Raw genomic sequence first — 6553 nt, 5'->3', positions numbered from 1 at the left:
GAAGCCTTCAGCCAGGGCCACAGGGGGAGAGCTCCTTATCTGGGGAAAAGAGCAGCTCTGGGGAGCCATTAGGGATCTTTCTGTCATTTTCTTCAGGTTTGGGCTCATTTGTTTTTGTTTTTGTTTTTTTGGTTGCCAAATATCCTCCTTTTTACTCTGGTTTGGATCCCCTCCATGCTGCTTCCCCCTCACGGCTCAGTGCTGAACGGGGAGGCAGGCACAGAAAGCCAAAAACGGAGGAGGAACAGGGCTGAGAGAGACGAGAGAGCCCTGGCTCTCCTGGTAAGGGCACAGCTCCCCGTACCCTGTGGTACCGAGCCCATTTCCACCAGACGTGTCCCCACCTTGCCCTGCGCCTCGTCATGGGGAGCACCCCGCAAACGAGGGTGCCCCTTGTGGAGCCCCGGCGCTTGTCCCCTGGCCCCGAGGGGGACACGAGCACCCAGTCCCACAGCATCGCACCGGTGGCAGGCAGGGACACGATGGCCTCGCTGGGCTGGGCTAAGGACTTGGAGGGCTGTCGGGAGGGGAAGCCCGAAGCTTTTTGGGGTTTTGTTGATGGATGGCTCGGTCCGAGGGGGAGAGCAGGGGAGGAGGAGGAGGGGGCGAGCGGGGGCCCATCAATAAACAGCTCGAGTTGTGAATGGAAGGAGACGGATTAGGAGCCGGGTGAAAACATGTCACACGGCAGAAAGAAAAATGAGCAGCTGGGCCAGACCAAATTGGTGTCTGATGAAGGACATGGGGCCTGGTGGAAAAAGGATCTCGGGGCCCGGCGGTGCGGGTGGGGGCAGGCTGATGGGGAACAGCTGGGGCCGGACACGCACATCTGGCGGCGCGGGGCGAGCGGCGCCGATAACCATCGATAACCATCGCACCCCGGCCACCGCAGTCTGGTGTTTGGGCTGCTCGTCCCCTGCACCGGCACATCACGGGGTGGATGCTTCATTTCCAGCGTGATCCCAGAGAGGGGGTGGCAGGCCTGGGCAGCCAAAGGCTGGGGTCCTGGTCCTTCGGCATTTTAGGGACTTACCCGGCAGGGCTGGGGCTCCACTGAGCCAAAGGGTCCCCAGGTGGAGGAGCCGCTGCCTTTTCCACCATTTGCATACACGTAAATAAGCAATCAGCATAATGAGGGAGAATGCAAACCAGGCTTCCACTTTGCCACCAGGTCCTATTTTTAACCCTGCAGAAGGATTTCAGCGCGACCCCGCGGTCCCTGCTCCGGCACCTGCACCACCCCCCCGGGGTGGGGACCTCAGACCCCAGATATCCACCAGCTCCACTGCCATTAAACTGGAAAACCTCCCAGAATTGCAGAAAGACACCACGGCATCACACGCCGGTCCATGGGAGCCTTTTTGGGCTGACAGCCCCCCCGGGGTCCCTCTTGGAGCCGGGGCGCGTGCCCCAGGATCCCCCCTCCCCGGGAACGCAGCCCCATGCTTAAACATGAGGAGTATATTTAGCTGCCGTCAATTTAAGTTTGCACATCAACCTTATAAATATGAAAGCCCATCTCGGAGAGATGTTTAAGATACCTCATCAGCCCTTGGAAAACATGCAGGAATATTAATTAGCCAGATTTGGGTATTATCTCGTAATGAATAAATGAAGAGACTCGCTGCATAAGATGAGGCACCGTCGGCTCGTCGTCGGCTTTTTTTAAGGAAAGTGAATTTCTGAGGTCGCTCTTTCCCCTCACACCACAGAGGGGTTGTGGTGGGGCCGGGGCCAAGCAGAGGGGGCTCTGTGGGGGGGGTCCCTGTGTGGTGGCCCCTGTGGTGCTCCTGGCTGCTCCTCAAGCCATGTGAGGGCCCCGTGCTGCTTTTGGTGCTGGCCTTGGAGCCCCATTTTGGGGCAGGTCCCAATGGATGATGTTTTACACCCCCAAATTTGGCCCCCGCTGCCCATGTCACATCTGGTGATGGAGGGACAGGGACAGGCTCGGAGCCCAGCCCCAGTTGCAGTCACCCCACGGCCTCCCGGTGCCCAGGACGGAGCCGTACAGCGCGGCCTTCTGTCCCTGAAAACTTATTTCTGGCTCCCCCCGTCCTCCCCTCTCCTCTCCCCCTCGGCTGCTTCGTCCCCTCCATCCAGGCCAGGACATGAACTTCCCGGTTGCTGTAGAAACGGGGATGAAGGACACACTTCAAACGGAAAAGCCAAACAAAAAATGGCTTTGTGCGCTCCTGGCCCGCTCCTCCGTGCCGGGACGAGGCCGCTTCGGGGCCCTTCTCCAGGGGGTTGGCTGGGGGGGCTGGGGGGTGGCTCCTGCCGGCCCCCAAACCCCACAGTGAGCAGCGAGCCGAGGCAGGGAACCCCCAGGGAAGGGGACGGGAAGGTCCCCATCACCCAAGGGCTGCTCAGGGCATCGCAGGGGATGCGCAGCCTCCAGCTGGGGCACCCACGTCCCCCCCAGGAGTGTCCCCACAGGGAAATCACCTTATTTTGCGAGATTTTGGGGGATGTCCCAGAGGTTGCAGGGGACGGGGACGCCAGCATGGAGGGTCGGTGGGCATGGGGAAGGGACAGGGAGGGAGGCACCGGCCGCCCCGGGGAGCGTCCCCGGAGCCGTCCCTCGGGCCCGCAGCCGTCGCGTGGCGGCTGCCGGGCGGCGCGTGGGTGCGGGGCGCTGCCGGCTGCCGGAGCTGCCATTGTTTGCCTTCAATCAAGATGTTTCAGGCGGAATCAAAAGCACCAACTGGGGAAATCATCATCACAAAAAATCTTGCGCCTGCAAAATAGGTCAAGTAAGACTCCAAAGAGAGAGAGCGTCTGATCTGCATTGCAAGGAAGAATAGCAACAGCTGTGATCTCCAGTATATATGGATGGGCTGGGGGGGGGATAAATATATATATCCATGCATATGTATAACCGCTTACAGCTGTTGGGCCGTATGTTCATTAGGGCCAACTGTTTTGGAGGCAGAGGGATCAGCGCTAATCGGGAAAGGGAGTTTATCATCACATTCAGAGGCAAAAGTGTCAGGAGCAACTGCGGCCCCCCTTCCCCCCCCCGCCCGCACCAGCTGTGCCGCGCTCAATGCGCCTGATTCAGCAGCTCTGCGGGCCCGAGGACGGGGCGATCCGTGCACGAGCGACCCAGCCTGCCCTCCCCGGGGACCGAAACAGCCCCTGCCCCTCGCAGGGTGCCCCTCGGGGACACAAACACCTCCGTCCCCTGGTGCCTCAGTTTCCCCAGGCCAAGAGCTGGCTGTCCCGGCCCCCATGGCCTGGGCCCCCCTTGGACATCCTGGCCCAGCGCTGGCCTCACAGGTGCCGGCTATAAAAACGGGCTCGAAACACGCGTAAATCCTCGTGTCTGGCACAGGGGGGAAGTAGCCGGGCTGGGACAGCTGGCTCGGCCACCCCAAGCTGCCCGGCCCCACAGCGCAGCGGCCGAAGCAGGGGTCGGGGCCCAGCTGTCACACATGGGGGTCCCCCAGCTGCAGGCCCCACATTCGTCCCCCTCAGCACCCCGAGGAGGCAGGGGCTCGGCTCCGACGGTAGCACGAAATAAAGGTTGTGAGCCAAGCAGCAAGGACAACTTGTATTTAAAAATACCTCTCATCCGGATGATTTATCTGCAGGGCGTTCCTGCCAGCTCCTAACGTAGATCAGGCTCGGGGCCTAACCTACCTGACAGCTTCCCTTCCTGTTAGGATTATTTATTCGGGGCTGCACGTCGCTGTCCCGTGGTGCGGTCACGGCACGGCACGGACGAGCTCTCCTTCCAGCCCGTCCTCCTCGGACGGGGATTGTCTTTTATTTTATTATGTCCCCCATTCAGAAGGATAGGGATACTCCTCTCGTTCAACCAGCTAAATGGGAACGGCGTGGGGAGGCACACATGCACACACTTGTGCCAGTCCCACCAAGCCGTCCCCCAGCCCAGCTGCAGATTTACGGGAGTTTTGCTTCCAGTCACCACTGGAAAGGGAAATAAGTGAGCAGATTGCAATAAAAAATACAACAAGCCCCAGTTCAGCCAACTGAGCCCGGAGCTGCAATTTAGCCAGGAGCCAATCGCGAGACTCCAGTACGAGCTTGTTTCCACTTAGACAGAATAAAATAAAATTTTAAAAAATCCCCTTAATTGAGGGTGGGTGCCCCGGGGTCCTGGCGGAGGGGACAGGAGGACGATGAAACCTCCAGCCCTGCATCCCAGAGGCCGTCTGGCCTCCACTAGCGGCGCTCCTCCGGGGTGCACGAGGCCGTAAACAACCGGCAACCCCGACCAAAGAGGAACAAAAATCTCACTGTTTGTCACTCCTTCAGGCGGTGGGTTGTTATTATTATTCCCCCCTTCCCTCCCCGCATCCAATCCACTCGGCTCCGCGTCCTTTCGGGAGCACTAAATTCATCACGTAAATGTAAAGCGGGGCTTGTGCGGGGAAGGGAGCTCCGGCTCGCTCCAGCAGACGCATGCAAGGTCACACACAGCCTCGCCATAAATTACGGCGTGTCCCACTGTAAACAGCAACAGGAGAGGGGAAACGCGGAGGCTTCGGGGGCAGGGGGCCGCGGGGGCCGATATATAACGTCGTGACAAGTCAAACAACTCTCAGGGTGTTCACTTGCCAGAGAAATATTTTTCACATCCAATCCGTTAGGCAAACAAGATGAAAAAGTATTTCCTACTTTGCTGGAAAAAAATAGCGGGAATCGGTATAAAGCATGCCTTAAAAAAAAAAAAAAAAAAAAAAAAAAAGAAAAGAAATTAAGTGTGACCATCTATAATGTTTTTTTCCAATCGCTCCGACAGCCTTCCAGGCATCCTGGCTGTGCAGGGAAGGAGCCGATGTTTTAAAGAGCTCCAACAGCCTCTCGCTTTTTGGGCTGTTCTGGCGTTGCAGGGACAGTAATGAGTCAAATTAGTTGGAAAGAAACAAAACCAGAACTCGCTTCCCCCTCAGAACTGCCTTCAACCTCAGCTACGTTGCAGCAAACAAAATTATTCTCCGCTTTTCTTTTCCCCCTTTCATTTTCCTGCCAGATCAGCAGGGAATGGCTTTCATGACACACGTTTGTTTTTTTTTTTTAACCTACAAAATGGTTTTTGAGACAAAAAGCTCGTCTCGAAGCTCCTCTTCCTCGCTTTCGTGGTAGTTTGGGACGAGTGAAAATCCAGGGGAAAAGGGCCCTGTTCCAAAACTTTCGGCTTGTCCGAGAGCTGGAAAGCGCCGCTGTGCTTCGGGAGGAGGAGGCAGAGGGAGAAGCGGAGGCGGCCGCACCGCTGGGACGAGGGGAAAGGAGCACCCCGAGACACAGCTCGTCTTTCTACTAAATTTTAATACATTTATTTTTTGACAAAGACATCTAAATCATACACCGAGTACCGACATGACCAGATATTGCAAACACCCCTTTTTGGTGAAAGTCAAAAAAGGGAACATAAAAGACAGAGCTTGTGTGGGCCCGGCCGGGGCAGGGGATGCGATGGGAAGAGACAGCGGCGACCTTTTGCTTTTGTGGCAGAGCCCGTTGGTGCCCCGTGGGGCAGGGAGCGAGGCTGCCTGGGCTGGGCTCATCCCAGCACACGTAGTAATAAAACAAGTCTCTGATTTGTTGTGTTTTCTCTGAGCTGTTCTGTTTTTGACAGGGAAATAGCCTTGAAGCGGTATTGGGGTCCGGGGAGAAGCGCAGGAGGCTTTGGTCAACCTTCTCCAAGGGCAAGGAGAAATCCTCCAGCAAACCTGACCTGGGGGAACCGGGCTTCGGGCACGAGTCCCCGCCCCATACGGGCTGCCGGAACAGGGACGTGAACCCCCATTTCCTGACGTGCCCTTGGGAAATTTTCCTTCTCCATCATCTTTCCCCTCCAGAGAACACAAGCGAGCAGGAGAGGCGTCTTTAATCCATCACAAAGGTAAAACCAGATTTAATGATGTGAAAGTGAAGCGAGACAACCTCCCCTTGGGAAGGGAATTAACCCCTGCGACAAACTCCTCAAGGCCCGGCCTGGATTCGGCTGTCACTCGGAGCCTTTAAATCAAGGCCGGGCGTCTTCCTAGCAGAGGTGCTCTAATTCAGCCGCAAGTCACCGAGCTCGCCGCGAGACTCGCTGGGTGGAATTTAATGGGCTGTGTTATGCGGGAGGTCAGGAGAGAGGAACATAATGGTCCCTTCTGGCTTTAAAAATCTATGAATCGATGCGACGCGTGGCGGGGCTCCCCCCATACCAATGAGATGCTTTGCTTCCCTCGAATCTTCCTTAAAAGAGGGCAAAGCAGACAGAGTTGGAAGGACAAAGCCTCCTCGGGCAATTAGCATAAACCCACCGGGACCCGGAGGGCTGGCAGAGGGGCAGGGGTTGCTCTCCATGGCCGCAGACATTTCGGCTGGCTGCAGCGAGCCCGGTGCTGCGGGGCGGGAGCCCCGCGTGGGGCACAGCGGGCAGCGTCCAGACAAGGAGCAGGGGGAGGGAACCTCAAATCCTTTTAAATTTTCAGCAGCTCGATGCGCACAGCGAGGTTACAATACAAAGAGCATTGATGGCCATTGCTGCGGGGTGATTTACTGAAGCCGGGGGCATTTTCACCCTCGCGGG

The sequence above is a fragment of the Oxyura jamaicensis genome, assembly GCF_011077185.1.
Source record: "Oxyura jamaicensis isolate SHBP4307 breed ruddy duck chromosome 6 unlocalized genomic scaffold, BPBGC_Ojam_1.0 oxy6_random_OJ106649, whole genome shotgun sequence".
In the NCBI taxonomy this organism is placed as follows: domain Eukaryota; kingdom Metazoa; phylum Chordata; class Aves; order Anseriformes; family Anatidae; genus Oxyura; species Oxyura jamaicensis.
The sequence above is the reverse complement of the archived record's forward strand: the minus strand, read 5'-3'. Positions refer to the sequence as shown.